We start from the raw sequence: 23099 nt of genomic DNA, 5'->3' as shown, positions 1-23099 counted from the left end.
TATAAAAGAAAAAATAAGTTGTGCACCACATTCTTCTAATACTCCATTAAAGCATGCTAACATGCTAACACCCAGATATTTAAACTGTTAAAACTCCAACCATGACAATGACATTAATCAGCTTGAGAAATTAATAGAATCTGTTTATGCTTGCATTGATCTGCTGTTTGGCTCCCTACAGGTTACCCTCCTTCGACTTGGCTTTAAGTTGATCCCTTTGATGCAGAGCAAGTGTTTACTTGTACTTCACTTCCCTCTTGTTCTTTTGTTATTCCTCCCTTCCCCTCTCCCTTTTACTCCTCATCCTCTCCTCTCTTCTGTGTTTTTCTCTGTGTGCCTATGCACAGGTGTGTTTTCATATGTGCATGCGTAAAGAGTGTGTACGGCTGGAATGTTGACCCGCTCACAAAAAGGGCGAGAGTCTTCGCAGACATCAAAGAGCAGGTAGCTGACAGGGAGGAGAGGGGCCAATAAGTCCAGTTGCATGACAATAGACCCCCCGATGAACACCTGGACTGCATGGAGAGGCAGCGACGTGAAGACAACACACACATGTGACTTTCCTTGCAGCTCAACACATGCTCCCTCATTTTCCTCTATAGCTCTCCACCAAAAACACACACACCCTCTTGAGGGCCTTCAAGCACTTACCTCATCATGCATGTCTCCGTAATCTTCATACCCTCCTCTCAGCCTCCCTGCTCTCCACACACAGAGGACCCTCTTTTATCCCCCCGCCGACCTCTCACTTCCGACCTGCTCCCACAGGTGTTAGGGTCTTTGTCCTTGGACATGTGCGAGCAGCCCGGTGTTGTGACGCGCCCTCAGACCCTCAACTACTTCTTCTCTCATGTGCAGCAGGGTCTCAGGTAATCTTGTGGGGGTTGGGGAGGAAGATCAAGAGAACTTCACACCTCACAAGGCAAATCGTTCAAGATTTATAACACAGTGGCATCTATGTTTATTTGCGGAAAAGGATGAGGGAAACGTCCTTTAAATAAATTCCTCTTTGCAGTGACTTTATCGCACAACGGAAAATATTATTTGCTGCAGCTCTCTGCCATAATTTGACCTTCCTCAGCAAAACCCCTCTGTGTGTGTTGCTAAATGTCCTCATCCAGACTTGTAACACTCACAATCACAGTGCGGTTTATTGCTCTGCCTGCACTGCAAAAACACAAAATCTTCCCAAGTATTTTTGGTGTAGTTTCTAGTGCAAATATCTAAGTACACCTGAAATAAAACAAAACTAACTTACTAGTAATTTTTAGCAAAGATATAGGAGCTTGTGCGCGCGCAGTACTCCGATGTTGTTTTGTTACTCATTCTGCTGCAAACTGGCTCAATTTTGACGCGCAAGACGTAACCGGTAAAATCCGGTTTAGGATTTTCAAAATAAAAGATCCGGAAGTAGTTCATTATTTCTTGCGCGGCCCGGTACCAATTGGTCTGGGGTGGTTGGGGACCACTGCTCTACATGTTCCTTTACAACTTGATTGGAGCCCACCAAGAAAGAAAATTCATTATTAAATATCTATTCTTATTTTAAAGTGCAATGTTGCATTATATAATTTAGCGTCTTTGCATGCGTCACATTGCAGTGTTTGGATTCCACAGACCTGGTAAAGCAGACGTGCAGGTGTTTTTTTCTGATACCATCCCAAGGACTTGATAGGGAGGACTAGACCATGATAAAGTGAAGAACGGAGGTGGTTTATTAACAGTGACCTTCTCTGGCATTGCAGACTATCATTTAATGGTTCAGTGGTGTGGCTGGAGATAAAGGATGTTGAGTTGTTTCATGCTAGCATGAAAAGACCTAGAATGTTGGAAGTATTTTTACATTTTAAGTCATTTTAAGAGACTTGAAATGTGGGTTGTCATATAGATACCATTTATTTACACAAGTGATGGTCCTATTTATGTTATATCATTATAGAAAGAGGGGGAAAAGGCTGGCCATTTTTCTTATCTCACTGCACGCGAACAAGGAGGGGTCTAATCAGCTCACCCCTTACCCTCACTTCCTGTTTTTCCTGCCAGGATGTCCCGTTACCTTGGCAACCCAGTGCCACACGCAGCCTCTTACTATTCCCATTCTTCAAAGGAGTATGAGGGCCTCAGGAAATTGGTTTAAGGTTTCTGAGAAGAAATCAGTTAATTTCCTAAAGGGCGCTCATTAGAACAGTGGCCATTCGCCAGGTCCACCCAGTGACATGTTTTCTTTTATACCATTAATTGTATTTCTTAGTTTCCTTAAAAACGTATCTGTTCATTTTTTATACCAACATCCTAATTAAGATTAAGATAAGTCCAACACACAAGTATTCAGTCTGTGAAGCTTGAAATAAACAATGTTTGACAAAAAGGTCAGATATTAGATCTATTGTAGGTCAGGTTTTCACAGCATTGGTGCAACTTCTTTGCTGCAACAGCAAACAATCAGTTACAAGGCAGGAATAGAACTTAATAGTGAACTTAAACCTTGAGTAGAGTAAAGAATCTAAGAGTATATTTCAATAGGCACCTTAGGAAGTATTGTATACATTTTATGTAAATTTGAACTTAATGATACTCTTTAATCAAGAAATGTGAACTGAGTGCAGTTTACCCTGTTGACAATAAGCATAAATTTAGTTAGGGAGGAATGGCTGCTGTGAACTAGAAGACATTTTAGTACAAATCTTATCTCCCTGAGCAGCTCAATTTATTTCATTTTCAATTTATTATATCTTTATAAAGCGCCAATTCACAATAAATGTCATCTCAAGACACTTAACAAAAAATGTATTTAATGCAATCATGCATAAATTACAGCAGATCCTAATAATCTGAATTAATTATTCAAAAGTAATTTCAAAATGTTTCTAAGAAAACCCACAGCTTTATTTCTGAACTGTCTGCTGTGTTTCTTGTTCTTCATGATACTGTTTTGCTTTTTCACATAACGTCTGGATTTATAATGAGACCAGTCAATTAAATTGGTGGCATCAACACAACTATAGACCAGCAAAATACTTACCTGCCTGGTCTGTCATCACATATTGCAGCCACATGCTCTTTGCCCTGTTAGTAGAAGCATGATTGGCTTTTCGTTACATGTCTGTCACTAACTTGGTCAGAGTGTCTCACATGTGTCGATCACAAGGTTTATTCAGGTTTTCTCAGGTTCAGTCTAAGACATTACTAAGGAAGAATACGTGCATGTATCCCGGCTGGTCTATTCTCTGCGTGCGTCTTGTTTCAGGTTGTTAAAAGGTCAAGCTAAACCTCGGGGACACGTCTTGGCACACGTTCACCTTTCACACTCTGGTACTGATTTCCGTCTTTCGTTCAGAATAGAGTTAATGAGATCTGTCACCACCTCACCCAATGCTTGTTATGAGTGGGTTCTTTCCTGTGTCAGATAAAAATAATCCAACTGGCCCGCAGACCTGTCCAGCCACTGGGGTCATCCAGGGTCTGAGATGGCTGATTTGTTTTTATTGGCTTCTCCAGCGGGATGCGTAGGATGAACTGGACGAAAGAAAGGAAGTTACTTTAGACTTCAGCTTTAGTGTCAGAAATATGTGCTGAATATCTGTAGCATTTTTACATGAAGTGTTTCATATCCTCCATCACTAATGGAGACTTCAACCAAGGCATTGAAGCTTCTGCTCCCATTTTACCTCGTGTGAACTCAATTTATTGCCACAAACCCTCACACCAATATCTGTATTATCAAAAATGCTTGAGTCGATTATTTAATGCACCTGTCAGCAAATACAGACACCCACAGGCATTTGCAAACACACACACACACCCCTGCATGAACACACACACACACACAGCACAGGAGCTGTTTTTCCTGAAGGGGGTAGAGATGTCATCCCATGTAGGCCAATGTCAGTGTTAGGAGAAGCAAAATATTTTGATTGCAAGGGTATCTGTTCATGTCAACAATCTGATAGTGCACCGGGTGGAGATAGGCGGTTCCCATGAGGCCGGCGTCCTCGGCAGCGGTGGGGAAGGGGAGGGGCCAGGGGGTGAGGAGAAGGTTGTGGGATTGGCTGTTCCCACATATCAGGAACATGGTGAGTGTCAACACATCCAGTCGGACAGATAGAGAGAGGTCAGGCTGTGACAGACGAGTGATAGTGGCTGATGATTCTGTGATCGAAGCATTTATTTTTTTGTTTTTCTCTTTGCCACCGCTGTGTTGTGTTGCTTCATTCATTTGTACAGAATCATTCTAGAACTCACTATTATCCTGAAACAAGCAGAAAAATATTTCCAGAAAAACACAAATTAGAAAGAACACTAGAAATAATACATGTACATAATAATACTAATACATTTTAGCAGCAAAAGAATTTTATTGAAAACAGACGTTACAGCAGGTAAGATTAAATTTATTGGTTAAAAAAGGCTTAAAATTAGGAATGCCCCTATCAAATCCTAGGTCCCACTTATAGTTTTTAAAATTGGTTGATGAAATAACCAGATACCTCCAGATACTTTGCCAGCCAACAAGATATGCCCATACATAGCCTTTTAAAAACTTTTCCTATTTTCTTGTGCTCAGCCTTGAAAACTGAATTACAGGCTATTGTTTTTTAAATCTCTATTGCTCTTAAGAATCTAAGTGATCTATGCAATGATAATGACTGAGAAAGAGAGACTGCATTGGCTGTTGCAGCTCCATTTCTGTTTGTGTCATGTGACTGTGGTTCCAGATGTTGGTGTTGGGGAGAGCTAAACAGAGAGCAGCTAAAAAACTAGCAAAGTGCTAAGTTTATGAAGCAACAAAACATCCGTCTGTCTGTTTGTCTCCACTACTACACCTGAAGATTCTGTCCATGAACACCACAAACAGGATTGGGGGACATGGAGGAACCTTTCACTAGGATAAAAGCTCAACTTTGCACCATGAATGCGGTGACAACTCTTGATTTGGCTGTGCAAGGCCCATAAAGCACTTACTCACACAGTAACATCCATAATGTGTTTTGATATGGTCATACATCGTCTGCGTACCCGGTACACATGAACAGGAGAAAATGAAAATCGCACAGCGAATTAAAGCTAAAACATGGTTGAAATATTAAATGTCAGAGACCTGATTGAAGCTTTTATCTTCCTTTTGGACTCATTTTTTTAGGTTCATCTAGCAATCCAGAAAGTTTTTAAGCTTTTTAAATAAAAGAAAAAAGTATAAAACAACATGGTGCATCCCTGCTCTGATTTCTGTCCTCTTCTAAACATGTTTACCATTTTGTTAGTGTTTGCCAGACCTTTGATAAGTGTTCCTGCTGAAAGCCTCTTGTTTAATGTTAGCTAACATTGCTATCTTATTCTGTCCTTCACTGCTGAAAGTTTTTAGTTTTCTGTGCCCCCTTCCATTGCAAAATGTCTCTTTTCTCTACCATCTCTGAACTTGAGTCATGAACACATGAAAGACAACTGGGACATCCTCTTTTATTTGACTGCTTTCCATCCGTCTGGCAGCCATCTCCAGGTGTGCGGTTTTCACTGCAGTACTGTTAACTGTAACTGTGGCTGCGTATTGCTCCATGAGAATCTGTCAGAATCTGATAGATTTCTGCTGATGATATAACAAACTCATCTCTGCTCATCAGCCCATGAAAGGCTGACACATTGTAACTGGTTGGACCTGCAGAAGTACTTTCCCTATCCTATTACTGTTAAATCATCTTTTAAACACTTAGTGTTGCTGTCATAATATTAGTGTTTCATCTGTCATAACATACAGTGGCTCACTGTCTGTACAGTGGGGATTTTTTTTGTAAACAGATTAACTTGGCAATAAGCCTGTCAACATTTCTGCATTAGGCTGTATTTCTTGCTAAATCAGGGATTGGAGTTGAAAATAAAAACAACAAAGAATTACTATGTGTTCACACACAGCAATTATTAGTTCCATAAACCTTGGCAATTTTCAAACAAAGAAATAAATAAATAAAACATTGATTAAAATCTCATCCAAGTATGATTCCAGCAGACAGAAACAGCTGAGGCTTTGTCCTTGAGGAGTTTTTGGAGAACCTCTTGTTCCTCATCGATCTGAGCTGCAGCGCCTGGAAGAGGACACGCTGACACGGCGGAAGATGGCCTTCTAGGAATGTTTACTCCAATTCCAGAAGCGGCAACTTGGGAGCAATATTTATGCTTTTAAAAAAAAATAGTGCTACTGTAATCAAGGGTGAAATATGTGAGTGGCTAAAATACAGAGTTTGACACACCAGCTGTAGTCAAGTCAAGTTTATTTGTATAACATATTAACTTTCAGCAACAAGGCAGTTCAAAGTGATTTACAGCATAAAAACATCATAATGTCACCAATTGTGGAACAAGCAATAAACATTAGATTTTGTCCAATTCTAGCATCAAAATCATCAATACACATCAAACATGATATATATAAAAGGCAACTATAAATAAGCGAGGTTTTAGTCTTAATTTAAATGAACTGTGTTTTAGATGTTTTGCTGTTTTTCTGGAGGTTTGTTACAGATTTGTGGTGCAGGGAAACTGAATGCTGCTTCTCTATGTTTGGTTCTGGTTCTAAGAAATTGGTGAGCTGGAACGTTGATACAGCGTCAAAAGATCATTTATGTATTCTGGTGCTAAGTCATTCAGTGAATTATAAACTAATAAAAGTATTTTAAAGTCTATTTTTTGAGTTACAGGGAGCCATTGTAAGGACCTTAGAACTGGGGTGATGTGCTCTATCTTCCTGGTTTTAGTGAGAACACCAGCAGCAGCTTTCTTGATCAGCTGCAGCAGTCTGATTTTTTTTTAAGGCAGACCTGGGAGGACACTGTTGCAGTAATCAATGTGACTAAAGATAAACAGATGGTTGAGTTTCTCTATAACTTGGTGATAGATTAGTCCTTCAATCCTGGAAATGTTCTTTATGTGATGGAAGCCCGACTTTCTGATTAATTGTCTTTATGTGTCTCTGAAAGCTCATTTAAGTGGAATCAGACTCACAAATGTACAACTGTAAGCTGCCTACTACATCATCAACCAGGTAGAATGTGACCAAGACTAAACTCAAAGCTGGTGTGTGTGGTGCAGACAGCCAAACTAAACCAAATACTTTTACTTGGTTAGTTTGTGAAATAATAAAATTAGACCAAAGACCCAGAAATCCAATACGAAGTTAACAGAATTATAACAATACTCAAACACCATGACACTAACTGGGTATTAGACTGTTATTCACAGAAGAGATTGAGAAGTTCTCTGATAATCACTTTTGGGTAAATTGACAGTATTTCTCACAACAGTAATTTCAATGAACTGCCAAAAACCATCAAATAAGTGAGGGTCTTAATGACATCACCATTAAAACCAAACATGCTGAGTCATGTGGCACGGTGCTGTACCAGTGCTGTGTAGACAACATGTGATTTCATTCTCAATCTCCGGGTCATGGTTTATCAAAACTACAGGATTTTCTTTTTATTCCAGTTTTTTTTTAGTTTGAAAAAAAAAGTGTTGATGCTGAATAGCAACACAAAAGCAGCTCAACAGACAGAAGGGCAGAGAGAGAAGGGCGTAGACATGAAGCAAACAACTCAGATGTGGAACCAAACATTGGACAGTTGCATCATGGATCATCGGTTCCGAACATGGCACACCCATTCTGACACAAAAGTGAGATTCAAACATAAAAATATATTAGATAAGAAAGCAGTGCATTGGGGGGAAGGTGGGTTGGTAAATTATTTTGTCAAAAAAAACAATTTTGTTGATCATGATTGATTCGTAATAGCAATTAAAGGATAAATCATCGAAGGGATTGAATACTTTTTATAGACCCTGTGTAGGGTGCACAAAAAGGTGAAGTTTTCTTCTCTCAAAAGTTTTCAAAGACATGAAAAGGATTCAAACCAGACTTTCTGGGTCACAGAAGCTGTTGTACGCAAACCTTAAAAAAAAAAAAACTAACTAATTCTTCTACCATGGAAATTCAAGGATAATGTTTCACTTCACACATTTCTTCCTAATAGAGCTTAAAAAACGAGCAGCTGAAACTATCCTAATTCATTACTCACTGGAGATGTATGATTACACATATGTGTACGCAACTGGAGGTTATTTCTTTCTTGTCGTTCCACTTTTCACAATAGCCTGAGCCAGAGTACAGCAAGACGAGCGTGTCAAGGGGGGAGAAAAGGGAAGACTCTGACAAAGAGGGAAAGAAAGAAGAGGTTAAGGAAGGGTTAGCTAAGAGGTAGACAGAGAAAGAAGGAAGTTCATCCACCTGTGTCTGATTTACAGCAGTCGGATATAATCTCCCTGACCAGAAAGAGATACAACTCTTTTTTCAGATCGATGGACTCAAACAGCACCAAAGCATATGAGGTCTGTTCTTGATATCCGACCACAGATATGAAACAAAGGAGGTAATGGCATTGTATATGCAGAGCGTATGGCACCGTCATTCTGGATCCATGAAGTTTGGAATTCAGTTTCTCCTGGGGTTTCTGTTTGCATCACACCCAGGTTAAATAGGTTCAATTCTGCAATGTTACACAAGTCACGGTTATTCACCGAATGGAAACACGGATCTAACGGAATGAAGTCAAATAGTTGAAGAAAAAAAATCTTATTATTTAGTGAGTCCAACTGAAACCAGAATTTTTACACAAACATGTAAATGACGGAACTGTTTCACTAAAGACCTTGCTGCCAGAGAAACCTTCTATTTGAATTTTATATAATAATCTTATCTTCATACAGTAATCTGTGCTTCTCAGTAGTGCATCTCTGTACTTATTTGATGTTTATTTGAATAATCTTATTTTTTCATCTTTCATTATTCTTTCCCAGTAGTTCCGAATGCTTCACAAGAGTCTGCATTTTACCATTCTTTAATTTCATTTTACTATGTTGTATTCAAAAAGCATTAGGTTATTTTTTTAGTATTAGATGGAAAATACGCAAAGATACTTTGCACCAGATTTAGATTAAGCTAGCTTTCATCTGTAGTCGTCTCAATTTAGGAATGGTTAAAAAAAAATGGTTTTCCACCACAGGCATTTGATGCAGATGTATTCTCTTTGTAATTTTTAGGGTGAAATTTTAACTGATATTTTGACTCCAGTGCCTTAAAACGTAGAGACTTTTTGCGACCCCAGTGTGGCCTCCAGTATGCCACTTTTTGCTGCAGATCTCTATCAGATAAAGGGAAATTAAATAAATCTGGATTTTCATTCAGCCTTTTTGTTTCCTTTCCACTCTTTTAAACTTTTACAATTTTCATCCAACTGCAAACGTAGGCAGGTTTTTGATGAGAGGAAATACAAATGAGTCAACATAAAAAAATGAAGTAGAAATGATAAAAGTGGCAGTTTGTGGTTGTTGTTAAAAATTCTTGATGTCTCACTTCAATGTTTTTTAATCTAAAAATGAACTGCAATAAAACATTGGATTTTTTTTTCTTACATTTTTCAGTGTTATGCTGTTGTCATAAATAATGAATGTACTTCATCTGTTTCTTATACATCATTACCACAGGAACTTTGTTGTTCCATAAAGCTCAAAGAAATTATCAAAAGTTTCTCATGTATTTCCCAATGAGCTTTGGTATAATTTGTTTTTCTGACCTTTATTTGCATTAGATATGACAGGAAACAGACAGGAGGATTAATGCCCTCCATGTACAAAGGAGTGACTGCCTTCTTTCTACACCACACACTGCATCAACTGTATGATTTGTGACAGATTTTTATATTGCATCATTAATTGTTCAGACTGTTTCTGAGCTCAAACCGCATCCCACCACAGAACATGTAATCGGCCTTTAGTGATTAGTTGTGTCGTGCCACCGTCGTAACCCCGCCACACTGACATTTCCTGGTGGCCAGGCCTCTGCTGACTGACCCCCTCCGGTTCTTTCACCGTCACAGAAAGCATCTGACGATTCTTATGTCGCCCACACGGCCACAGCCTTCTCTTCCTCCACTGTGTTCTCTAATCATGGATGATATGGACCCAGGCCCGCAGAACAAAGGGCAGTGTTTGTTTTTATGCAGGCCCTTTCACGTTTCAGCCGTACTCCCTCGGTGAGCGCGTGCAGGCCTTTGATGTGTAACACTCCGGCGTTCGCCCGATGAACAATCGGGGGCCTCGACAAAAGCAAGTCTAGAGGGGGGAGATGGGAGGAACATATAACAGAGAAATGTTCCCCTTCCTTCTCAATCACTAATTGACTTTTCATAGTGTAATGGAGGGCTGCACAGTGGCGCAGTTGGTAGCACTGTTGCCTTGCAGCAAGAAGGTCCTGGGTTCGATTCCCGGCCGGGGTCTTTCTGCATGGAGTTTGCATGTTCTCCCTGTGCGTGCGTGGGTTCTCTCCGGGTACTCCGGCTTCCTCCCACAGTCCAAAAACATGACTGTCAGGTCAATTGGTTTCTCTAAATTCTCCCTAGGTGTGAGTGTGTGTGTGCATGGTTGTTTGTCCTGTATGTCTCTGTGTTGCCCTGCGACAGGCTGGCGACCTGTCCAGGGTGTACCCCGCCTCTCGCCCGGAACGTAGCTGGAGATGGGCACCAGCAACCCTCCCGACCCCATTAGGGACAAGGGTGAACGGAAAATGGATGGATGGATGGATGGATAGTGTAATGGTTCATCCACAGGCCTTTCATTTAGCTCAACTCAGATCTGAACTCTTCATAATTACTGTGAACTTTTCACCTTTATAAAGTTGCACGTAAAATTACTCAATCTTCACTTACTTCTGGTTCACTGACAATATTTAAAAACTAGCATCTTTTGTGCAACAAACAAATCATATAAGACCACTTTTGTTAGCAAAAAGCTTCTAAAAATTAACTGGTTTCTTTAAAAAAAAAGACACTTTTGTTTTATTGTATTAATATTTTTCAACCCCTTCATGATGAGCCTTTTTCAACACTTCCTAGAGCATCCTTGTCAATCCCTCCAAGAAGTTGTGATTTTACAACCATAACTATTAATGTAAATTCCCTCATCATTTGCAAATGTTGTGTGTACTTGTAAATTTAACAGTTACAAGTACAAAATGTAATTTGCACTTTAAATATTACCTTTCAAAATCCTTTTTGGAAAGGTGATGTTCAGCAATTTCAATTTTTTGTAAGACCATGTTATGGCAAAAGTAAAGCTTAAAAAAATCCCAACCTTAACTGCAACCTCCTGAAAAAGTTGCCACAAACTCATTGACTTTAGGCTTCAACAATCGCAAAAAAACTTTGTAAACGTCTCCTTTTTAAAATTCCACCAAGATTTATTAATAGAGTTCAAGTCAGATGAGTCTATTGATCAAATTAGTATTTTCCAGAATTTGTCTTGGTGGTCATTTGGGATATTTTTGGGATTAATGACTCCAAAAATTAATTCCTAAGCCTCAGCTTCCTCACAGATTGCATGACATTTTTACCAAATATAACTAGATACTTCATGAATGTAGTTTCCCACATGCTGCAGGTTTCCAGGAGAAAGCAACACAGTCCTAAAACATTGTTGAGTCATGCCTCATTCTTCCTCTTCTACAACTGATCCATAAGTCTGAATAGTTCTTGTTGACTTCTCAGAATATAATCCCAAATCCTCTTATTATACTTATATAGCTGTGAGAAGGTCGGAGTCAACTTTTGTTGTACTTTTGGGTCAGCAGTAGTGTGGTTCTTATAATTCAGGTGTGGATAAAGTCAAACATTATGTGCCACTGCTGTGTTGTTTCCAATGTTTTTTTTTTGGTTGTTGTTGTTGTTTCGTCTCTACTCTAAGCTTTTTTTTTACTAGTTTATTGACTTAGCCGATATTTTTACTGGATTTCACACCAGATGAAACTGATGAAGTCCATTAAACAACACTTGATTTGCTAAAGTTTAGAAAGAACTTTATTCAGGGGGTTTAACTTTTTTAGAATTAGAATTTAATGTTCAATTCAGATTAAATTATTGTAAAATATAGATAATTTATATAGATGTGCAAACTGTTGTCATGTTTTTATTGCTGCTCCTAATGAACCTCATTTATAAAGACCATTAAATCATTTTAGCTACAGATCAGATTGTGATCCAGACTGTACAAAGCTCTAAATTTGAACTGGATGCTTCATGTCTGTCATATTTGTCTAGACGACTTCTGAATCATAGAAAAATCTCTGACCACATAAACTGAGCCGGTTTCTAAAAGTCTGATCATTTGATAGGAGGAAGTCCCGTCTCTGCAAGAAGGAGCCTGTTAGACAGCTGACGATGAAGAGACACAAGACCATAAGTTGGTGTTGCATGATGAATCCTCCCGGCCCCCAAAAGTGAACACACACATTCACACACTTCTCCATCGTCTACTGAAAAGTACGCTTGAGCTCCGAGGAAGAATGCCATAGCTTATGTTGTGTGTGTGTATGTGTGTAAAGCAGAGAAGGTGTGAAAAGTCTGACTTGTAATTCACCTCTTTTTGCATACGGGTTTATTATTCCTCTCCATCCGGCTTACTGAGGATTTAAGAAAGAGGGTGAGGAGACTGGGGTCGGGGGGGGTCTGAAGTGGCAACAGATGCACAAATGAACCTGTGTGCCCTCTATTAGAAGGGAGAATCATTCTCAGATCCCAATGTCTCAATAAAGACCTGGCCAAGATCCATGGACAGCCTAATGATTTTAACTCCTACAATCTCAGAGAATCTTTTTCTCCTCCCAGCTCCCGTGTTTTTACAGTGTTTCTGAAGAGGCCCGGAGCTGTTCGGGATAACACATCAGTAAAACAAACAAAACACACTCTTATCAGTCCTAGATCAGTGGGTCCGGCAGACACACGGCCAGGCAAAGGGTTCCTGTGTGTGTTTATTCCCAGCAGAGGTCCACAAGGGGGCAACGTTTGTAGGAGATACATCCAGAGAGCTTCACTTTTGTTGGCACCCATTGTAAAGATGTGCAAAAAGTCTCTGACATAAATTATTTCTTTTTAAGTTGATCAGAGTATATAGGAAATTATAATTAACAATCTACAATCTTCTGCTTACCTGGGATATAAATATGACAGGGCTCTGCTCATCCTTTGCAATTATTCTTAATTATTTGTGTATTCTGCCACTCTTCAGAAAGGGTTTAAATGACATTCATGTAAGCTGACCTTAGTGTATCTGAAAATGACTCAAAGGACATATTTACTCACCTAAAGCTTTTCTGCAATAAGACCAGTAACGAAAAGTTCAAAACAGAGTGAACTGTGATGTGTATGATGGAGGGACTGCATATAGATCTGAAATACCCAAGCAAACACAAAACACATGATCATCACAGATACAAATTCATCATACTACTAATGTATTCTTTTATTTCATAAAACGATAAAGTTTCCAAACATGTTGGAGAATGTCCAGGATAAAAAAGAACTCAGCAGATTGTTTAAGAAGAACCAGAAACTGTGACCTAATAAAAAGGAGATGTAGGAAACTGCCTGCATGGATAAAGTTGGTCTTTGCAGGATGGAGCCTCGCGTGTTTTGTTTTCTTCTCCACTTCATATTCTTCAAGAAATAAGAAGGATGGTTTATTTAGTCACTTTAATTATCTTTAGTCTTCCTCACACCTCTTCATGTTATTAGAAGTGTGCTTAGTTTTTCTTTGTAAGCTGTAGAACAATAAACTGTGGCTCGTATTAAAGTCGATCAGCTGAGTTTTGCTCCCAGTCTCTGCTTTTTACCATCACCTTGTGGTTTCTCATATCTTGATGCAAGGATGAATAATTCAGTGAAGGGTGCAAATGCAAATTATTATTATTATTTTATTTATTTATTTATTTTCTTCTATATATTACAATAGTTGCAACATTTGTCATCACGTCATTTATATCTTTGCCTCAAACAAGTCAACTAAGTGTTCAAACTGTTCTAATTTAAAAACACATTACATGAAAAACAAAGAAAATGAAGGAATAATCTGAAAGACCAATTTAAAGGCATTTTTTTTATTTTTTTTTAGTTTGAGACTGTTTTTTTAGCACTATCATAGTTTAATTTGCATGTCAGACAAGACATGAATGTATTCCTTCTTAAATAAGATTCAAAAAAATGACAAAAATGAAAACATATTTATGCAAATTCCCATTCCACTTTATTCCCAGCCTTCCTTGTGTCAGATTCATTCTACAATCACTGGTAGCAGGCCTGATGATACTATATGGCCTGGAAAGGCTCATAATTGCCAAGTCCTATTTAATTGCCAAATGGGATTATTGCTTCAAAAGAAACATTAGCTGCCTTTAGGAAGGAGTGTGAGGGATTGAGACACCCCTTTCTCCTCCTCCCTAATCTGGCAGGAGACCCCTACAGTCACACTCTTCCACCTGGCTCCCATTACCCCTCCACAAATCCCTAATCCCTCCGTTTGTTTTCCCGGATAGAGACCAAGAATGGAGGAGGAAGAGGAAGGCGGGATTTGGAGTTGTGTATGAGGGTGATAATAGGAATCTGAAAACTATTTGCCAGAAGTTATTTAAAGTAACTTTGTGTTAATAAACCTGGAACGTTCTCAATTTTAGGTTTACCTTGAGGAAAAAGGTGTTTCTCTTTTACTTTTGTGCGTGTGGCCGCCTTCAGCGGCCTCCTTTCTTTAATAAAAGTATTGTTTGTGTTTCTCCTGATTGGGAACACATTGGGCCTGGGTCGGGCCCTGATGGGGCCGGGGTTTAGGGTCTGGGGGCAGACCGGGGGTCCTGTTCTCCGGGGGTCTCTCCTCTGGTCCTTCCTCTTCTCTCCTCAGAAGTCCCGTCTGCTCAGGAGGCCACGAGGGGTGGCAGGGTCGCCCCTGAGAAGTGTCCCGCCGCGGCGTGACCCCTCGCTGCCTCCATAGAGGGTAACCTTAGTCCTCCCTCTTAATGCTCCCCCACCTGCCCTCCCCGCAGGGATGAAATATACACACACAGACACAAGACAGTCACCAAACAGCCACACAGGATGATGAAATACACGTGCACATATGCACAAAAAATGAAATACTCATGCATTGTTCTCTTAAGCTACGTTCACACTGCAGATTTCTATTTTATGTTTTTTGCTTTTATGCGACTCTATCTGATGTCCTGACAGTCTGAATTACACAGACCCAATCTTTTGCAAAGGTGGCCTGGGACACTTGGATATGTCATTCTAATCCAATGTTTGGTTGGATTAGAACCATGGCAGACCATAATGAGAATTAAGGCGTTAATGTGCTGGCTCCGGTTCGACAATAACTTTCAAATCGCAACATATGCGTCACCATTACTGCCATGTTTACTTTTGCAAACATTGAGCACACTCGTAACATTACTGCATCCTTTACTGTACATGCAGGACACAATTTTTGTTGAAATCTGATTTGTTTTTTTTGTTGAATGGTCATTCATACTACTAATTAAACCTGACCTCAATCAGACTTCTGTGAGAACTGTTTACATGCCCAAAGCTACCCTCAAGTGCAGAAGAAGAACTCTGATGACACAGAGCAGCACACTGTTTATGGAAGTAATAATGGATGCCTCTATGGATTGCTTTCAGCCTTTATTCAGCAATGGGAGCCAGCAGTACCATCACAAGATGATAACAACCCAAAGGAAGCTAATGAAAAGAAAGCAACACTAGAGCAATGGTCTTTTGTGGAGCATTGACTGCAACTTCTGGAGAGAAGTTTGTTAGTGGGGATTGTGATGTGATGTGCTTCAGTGACACATACGTCTTCCATAACTTCATAATGATGATTTTTAGTAATTGTTTACCTCGTTTGGCGTTTGCAGAATTATGACACGTCTCACATCGATGACATAAAAGCCGGATAAAATGCAACATCACCATTCAGACAGCAGACGCTTTGAAAACAATCGGATACATATCCAAATTAATTCCACATATGGAAGTGGCACTGATCTGATTTTTGGGGGATGAAAGATTGGAATTGGGAAATTCAGACTGAAAAACCTGTACATGTGTTGCATATAGGCAAAAAAAATAACAAAAAAAACAGATTTGGATGGCATTTGTCTGCTGTGTGAACTAACATCATGCAGGTTGAGCCTGGCTCCTCCTGTGTGGCTTTAGCTTTGTTGTCCTGATGAAGACTCTTGTTTAAGTTCCCCATATCTGATGGTGTTAACATGATCATTTTGAGGCTGGACATAAAGGAAGGGGGAAGAGAAGATTACACAACTATCCAAATTAAGAGCTGCAACGGCAAAAAAGGAAATCACAGAATGAGAAAATGATTGGAATTTGAGATGGAGTGAAAAACAGCCCACCACATCTCCAAACAGAGCGAACCATGAACACATGGGCCCTATATTAGATCATGGAGTTAACAAGCAGCAGCAGCGCTCTGACATGAGCTCATGTGTTTGGACAGATCTGCTGAAGGTCTAAGACCAGTACCGAAGTTCCTTATCTGATCCAGAGATAAAGCCTCGCGCTAAGAATGAGAGGAAAACACGTGCACAGAGGCAGGCGGTGTGAACGAGTGGTCAGAAGAGAAGGAGAGAGGAGGGAAAGCTGAAGAGATGAAGCAAGAAGTCAGTCCTGGGAGTCCCTCAGGCCGCAGAGAGAGAGAGGGTGTGTAGGGGTGCGTGTGTGTGTGTGTGTGTGTTTGCTATTGGTGATGTCACTGTGAATTACCAAAGTGTGGACAGACATGAGAACACAATGCTCCTCAGTAGGTGTGTGTGAAATAGAGTGTAAGAGTTTGACTTTTCTATCTTCAGTCATTCTTGCTGAAATTCATGAATGGTTATGTTTTTCTCACTGTGTGTGTTGAAGGTACTGAAATAAAAGAAGCTCTGTTTGAGAGTGTTTCACTCTCAAATTGTTGTTTTTTTAAAGAACCCATACATTTTCATCTCATTATTGAACATTGGATTTTGTTTGTATTTAAACGATAGAAAGTATTTTCTTCCACTTCTTTGAACTGACAACTTGCGTCTTACATCCTGGCAGTAAAAAATTATTTCATTTCAATTATTCATACACTCCACCTAATCCTAGTTATCAAGCAGTTTAGTAAGTTCACTTAATTATTTAAAGTAGTTTAAGAAAACCTTGCATAGAGTCATTGACGTCCAGCATTCACTCCTGGAGCAACTTATCATAACAACAACCCTAAACATAAAGCAGGAGCCACAATGTTTCGTGTACCAATTGACAAGATGTGGCAGGACTTAAAACTTGATGTTCTCCATCCAGTCTGACTGAGGCTGGGCTATTTTGTCAAGAAGAATGTGGAGAAATTTAAATGTACAAAGCTGACAGAGAAATCCCCCAAAAGACATGAAGCTGAAACTGCAATAAAATGTGGTTCTACCAAGACTTTGGGGAACTAAATTCATGCTCGTTCCACATTTTTTTTCATAGTTTTGTGTGTTTGAGTTGTAACACGCTTCCCAGACGCAGCATTGTGATCTTTCCGCGTAAACACTTTCAACTACTTGCAGGCCTTCCTCAACTTCTCACGCCAATCACTTCTGACTTGTTGCACATCTGTCTGTCGACCTATTAGCAGCACATTACCCCTGTAGACGGCGCACATCAGTACCAGACCTCGACGGCCAGAGCTTGCCAAGACTTTGGTGCCCAGCATGATGTTGCTTCCTGCAGGAAGAGGGAGAGCTGAGCGAAAGCAAAACAGGACATCTTCAGATCTGTCAGGGGAGCAGCCCCTCTCCTCCTCTCTTGCCCTCGGGGGGAAACCCACCAAAGGAAGCGCTCGTTCTCCCTCCTTTTATCCCCCCTGCTTTGCCCTGGCCCTGCTCTGCTCTCTCTGGGGCATGTTCTCCTCTTCTAATCCTCCTCTTTTCCTCCGTCACTCTGAATCAAACAGTGATGGATATCACCTTGTCAAACTGGAAACTCTGACAACCACCCATTTCACACTGGCAGAGAGTAATTCTTTATTATAGTCGGTGTATTATGTTGGTTTACTTTGCTTTTGCAACAGATCCCGGGCAATTATAAGAAAAATAAATATTGTTATTCAGACAAACTTTCCAAAGGAATTTGTGCTGGAAACATGAACCTTAAAATTCTTGCGTTTCCTTTTATTCAACTGTCACGTAGGGCTAAAACAATTAATCGCATTAATTGGGATACCTCGACTACTGAAAAATTGCTAACCAATGCAATAATCGATTAATTTTTAACTGGCGTATGCAGACAAAATTTTAAAAAGGCCATTCGCTGAAAGAACAACACACTCAGAGTAACAACTAAGCCAAAATTGTACACAAAATATAGGAAAACTTGCAAACCTTTGACTGTAAATCACACAGAACTCCTCAAGTGGCAGTTTTAGCTTCTCCTGGTTCAAATTCTGTAAATAATCTCTTATTAAGCACATTTTGCTATCCAATTATTAATTAGTTAATCCCAAAAATAGTCAACAGATCATCCCTACTATGTATTGATTCTAAATCAAGCTGAAACAGCAGAGTTGAAAACATGTTAATGTTGGAAGTTTTTGGGGGATCTACAAATGATCAAGCGTTCACGAGAGGAATGCTGTTATTGTATTTTAGGCAACAAAATGTTTATTTTCTTATTTAAAAGAGGAATTTAATTATTAATGTATTTCTAATATATTAGAAAAATCTGACGAATGTGACAATGTTTTCAATCTGATTAATTGATTAACCATCAGAATAATCAATAAATTGACAACTAAAATAATCATTAGCTGCAAATGTACTGTCAAGCTTTGTGGCAGCCCCATTTTCTGTTGTCTGTGCGGTTCATAAGTATTTCTTTTCGATTTGATTGATTTTGTCTCCGTGTGCGTGTGCCTCCCATTGAATGGATTTCCTGTTTGTTATTGTGGTCAAAGCAGAAGCAGGGGAGCTGTAATCGGAGAGGTTCTTGCGGTGCGCTCTCTCTAAGCAGATCCTGCAGGGTGACACTGCTGGCTGAGCACACTGTGTTTTTGGTGGCGTGTGTGGTTTCCAGATACCATCTTCAAAGGCTGTTTATTGCATCTGTATGGGGTTAACAGCAGTGGCTTCAAATATCGTCTATGAGAATCTGACCATGGATACACAAAAAAATGATGACCGTAAACAACATGTGGGAGTGGAGGGTTTTTTTTGTTTGCTTGTTTGTTTGTTTTTATGATAGTTGCTTTACTCACCAGACAAAGTGGAAAATACAAGTTTGCAATTATATTGAAACATTGGATTATGTAGACATTTTCATGTTTATTATTCCAGTTTATGTCTTATAATTTTGGGGGTGGGGGTTTATCCAATTATGAGCTATAAACAGCAGTTACTGCATGTGGAATGAGTCCCGTATTGGCATTTCTGACTTACATCCAAAGCAGTGTGTGTAGTGCAAAATTAGCAGTTGTAGCAGTTTTTTTCTTGCAGTACAAGCGGATTACAATAAAACTATCAGTATTTCTTGTAATTAGTTTATAATATGTGTTTTTTAATCATTTTTGATCTCACAGAAAAAAAATATCCATCCTCTTTCTGCAAAATTGTATGTTTATCTTAAAGATAAACATTGAATGGATATTCTCCAAAAGAGTTGCATTAGCAATTGTAGTAGGAGGCACCAAATACATATGTTAATGTTTATCCACTTTACAATTATACATTACTTTGAGGTAGTTTATTAAACTCCCAATAAAGTTCATCAATGTTTGTGGCTGAACCAGTTCAAGAGGTCTGAACACTTTTTCAGACATTTTTTAAATTATTATTTGTATTTAACCTTTATTTATACAGGATGTTATATTTAAAATGTAGACCTGGTTTGATCCCACAAAATAATTACAAAAACAGCAAAAATACAAGTAATTTGTATTTGACTCATTTAATTAGCTAATAAAATATGACCTAAAATTGAAAGCAATTTTTATAAGAGTTCTCTTTTTTTATCTTAAAACAGAAAAGAAATTGTCCAAGAGGAATGAATCTACTTGTGTCTTAGATCCTGAAGTCTATTGATTCTATGTTTTGTGCCAGCTCTTCCAGTTTAAGGCCAACATGCACATTTGTACATGTGTAACTACCTTCTCATGCAACAGTGCCTCTCTCACAGGCAAGAACAATGTCCATTTAGCAGAGTGGCATTGTGTGGACCCTTAGCTATATCTGCTTTTTATGAATAATAAGAAGATGAAGAGATAACAAAGACACACAAGAGCAACACAAAGCAGAGATGAGAGTGATGGGGAAAACAGGTAGTAAGGTCACAATGAAAAGCTGGCGCTCAGAGAGCTCTATCTGGCTTCCCATTTCTCACTGTCCATGTGGTCATGAGATAACATCTCTTACCTTTATTCTGCAGCCCACATAGGCTCCGCTTTATAGTGCATGGGTAGGGTGGCGCTTTGTGGAAAGCTGGAATAACCTTGCCTGGTTGCCCTGGCAACATTAGGGTTCAAATGAAGGTTGTGAAGCGGAAAAAAGAGAAACTGAAAGAGCAGAAGTGCTTCTGCTATACCAACGGTTAGCTTGAGAAATTGGCCTGCATGTGTTTTGTGAGATGTTAATCATGGAGCATTTTAATCTAGAGAAATATTTTTTTTAAATAACTTTTACAAGGAATCCTAAGCTTTAACAGGCTATGATGATATATGACACATGAAATATGAGGAACAAAGCATTAAACGGCCCATTAACGTAGACTTGTCATTACAAGAGTCAGGATGACAGGTACCACATCTACCCCATCCAGGCGGGTTCACATACGGACCACCAGACCACAGCAGCCCCCTTACAACAGCATGTACAGCAAGTCTCTGTTTTTCTGCACCATTAACACAACACCGCTCTCACACGCAGCTCAACTGTAAAGGTCACTTTGCTTACCTCTGATTCCTTCACATCTTTCATCTGCAGAATCTCATCTCTGTGTCAAGGAACAGGGTGAGGACCAATCGCATGAGCGGAGGAGGACATAAAGAGTCTGTGAGCGCTCTGAATGCTCTCGTCCCATTGGCTTGTCAGATCCTCACTTTGATCTGTCTTCGGGGTGTCAGCTGGCAGCCATGTTTGTTTGCCCAATGAGGTAGGCTACCTGTGTAATTACCTCTAACGAAGTGACTTGTTTTGATTTGGGATGAAATCTAATCCCCAGCTGGGATCAGTATGACAGGAAGAGGTCTGGGGTTACGTTGGGATTGTGATGCAGGAGTTTGGCAGTGCCAAGCTGTTTCAGGGGTTAAATGTGTTTGGCCTTTGTGCTTTTAGGAAGTTTATTCTCCGAGAAGGGAAATGGAGGCTTGGTGTGTAATTTTTGTTCTTCTATTCAAATCAGCCAGGAGCTTTTAATTTATCTGTCAAACCCTGGCTCACCTTATTGTAACTCTTTCTCTCATACTCTATTCAGATGTATTTTGAGATCCATACAGGTTCTCTCTTGGCTTGAATATGCACACTTCAGCTCCTGTTAATCATTTCAGCTCTGGCAACGGTTCAGAAAAAACCTCAAAGAAAAGCTTGTTGGCAGGAGACGTCAGTGCTTCAGCTCCACAGAACACAACGAGGCTCTCCTCCACTTCGTCCTCTGCTTTTACCTTTCTAACCTCCTCCTACTCCACTTCCCTACAATAACTTTGCATTTGTAATAACTTATTTCAGTTTTTATCGCTCATGTTCTGACTTATACTATTTTTTCAATTTACAGCATGGAGTTTTTACATTGTGATTTACGTTTTGATTTATTATGAGCATGTCACAGGACCTGATCTGCAAACTTCTTATTGGCTTCCGGGAGGCGATAACAAATTTGAACATAGCAGGCTACTGAGTGACTAATCTAAAGGAGCTAATGGAAGCAACAGGAGGATATAGGTGAAGATAGAACAGCATGAATTGGAATACAACGAGTTGTATAGCTGAAGGAGAAGGGGGTGCACTGTACAACGTGAGGAAGTGTCACACAACCAACACCAACTGATGCAAACTCCATGATGAACCTTATTTTTACCTAACGACAGAACATACAAATACTAAGTACAAAGTTGCATGAAGTTGTCTCCGGTCTCTGAGAAAACAAGACCCGTATTAGGGACTCTGCATGAGAGCCAAGGGTTCATCCTTCTCCTTTCTCTTTGTCTCCTCCCATCAACTTCCCCTTTCCCTATCTTGTGCAGGGCCTCATAAAGATTCCAGTGAAGAGCAACGATGTGTTGTTGATGTTTATGATCATGTAGGCGCTCCAGATGCAAATGATCCAGAGACTAACCCAGTCTGAAAAACTATGACAAATCAAGAGGTGTCTTCCCTGTACAGTTATCACTACAATACTCCAACTTAAAAAAAAAGAATCATATTTATTCATACGATTTTGACCTTTTATATCTATATTATTATTATCTATATGTGATGAACACCAGTGAAATTAATCTAACGTGAAATTTTCACTTAGTTTACAAACATTTACAAAGACACTTAATAAGGACTGCTCCCTTTTATAGAGCTCTTAATTTGATTCATGTGCAATTTACGTTGCTTAAGCATAATGCAAATATATAAATTGAGTTAAACTAATTACTGTTTATCTGCCAGCTTTGATGGAAACATATAGCTGAAATAACATTATTATTAACAATACAGAGTTATTATCAAAAGTAGTTTTGTGTTTTATATTTATTTATTAGGCTTATTTACGCAAACAATGCTTACTAATATATGGATAATTAAAAAATACAAAATATAAAAATATATAATCGTAATAATCAACGCAGTTTTTGAAATACATTATTCTAACAACCCATAAGACATATTTCAATGAATAGTATGCCTATAACAAAATATAATATTTAAATATAATAATAATAATAATAATAATAATAATAATAATAGTAATTATTATTATTATTATTATTATTATTATTATTAGTGATCTTTCTCATTGGCTCATTGGCGGACTGGAGCCTCTGCAGTCTCAGTGGGTGTTCTCCGGTCCCGACCTGACCCAGTGGTTCCGTCTGCAGCATTCCACCCGCGCGCGCAATCATAAACATCCTTCTCATGGATCCACTCGGGCAGGAAGTGCGCGGCAACAGGAATTCCACTCTTTCAAACGCCATTATTCCACGGTTACAGTGATGGTTCAGGTCCCTCACCTCGGTGT

At 39.3% G+C, this 23099-nt stretch overlaps 1 long non-coding RNA gene across 1 annotated transcript in view; it reads left to right on the top strand.

The window, feature by feature from the left end:
- The window catches only part of LOC114133201 (uncharacterized), a 47888-nt gene extending 35447 nt beyond the window's left edge, over window positions 1-12441 (top strand). Inside the window, exon 3 of the long non-coding RNA XR_003593120.1 lies at window positions 12209-12441. This is a non-coding gene — a long non-coding RNA (uncharacterized LOC114133201). The remainder of the gene's footprint in view (window positions 1-12208) is intronic.
- Window positions 12442-23099: the final 10658 nt, after the last annotated feature.

Source organism: Xiphophorus couchianus, chromosome 18 (genome assembly GCF_001444195.1).
Source record: "Xiphophorus couchianus chromosome 18, X_couchianus-1.0, whole genome shotgun sequence".
Classification (NCBI taxonomy): domain Eukaryota; kingdom Metazoa; phylum Chordata; class Actinopteri; order Cyprinodontiformes; family Poeciliidae; genus Xiphophorus; species Xiphophorus couchianus.
Note: the sequence above shows the minus strand (reverse complement) of the source record. Positions and strands in the feature narration are given on the sequence as shown.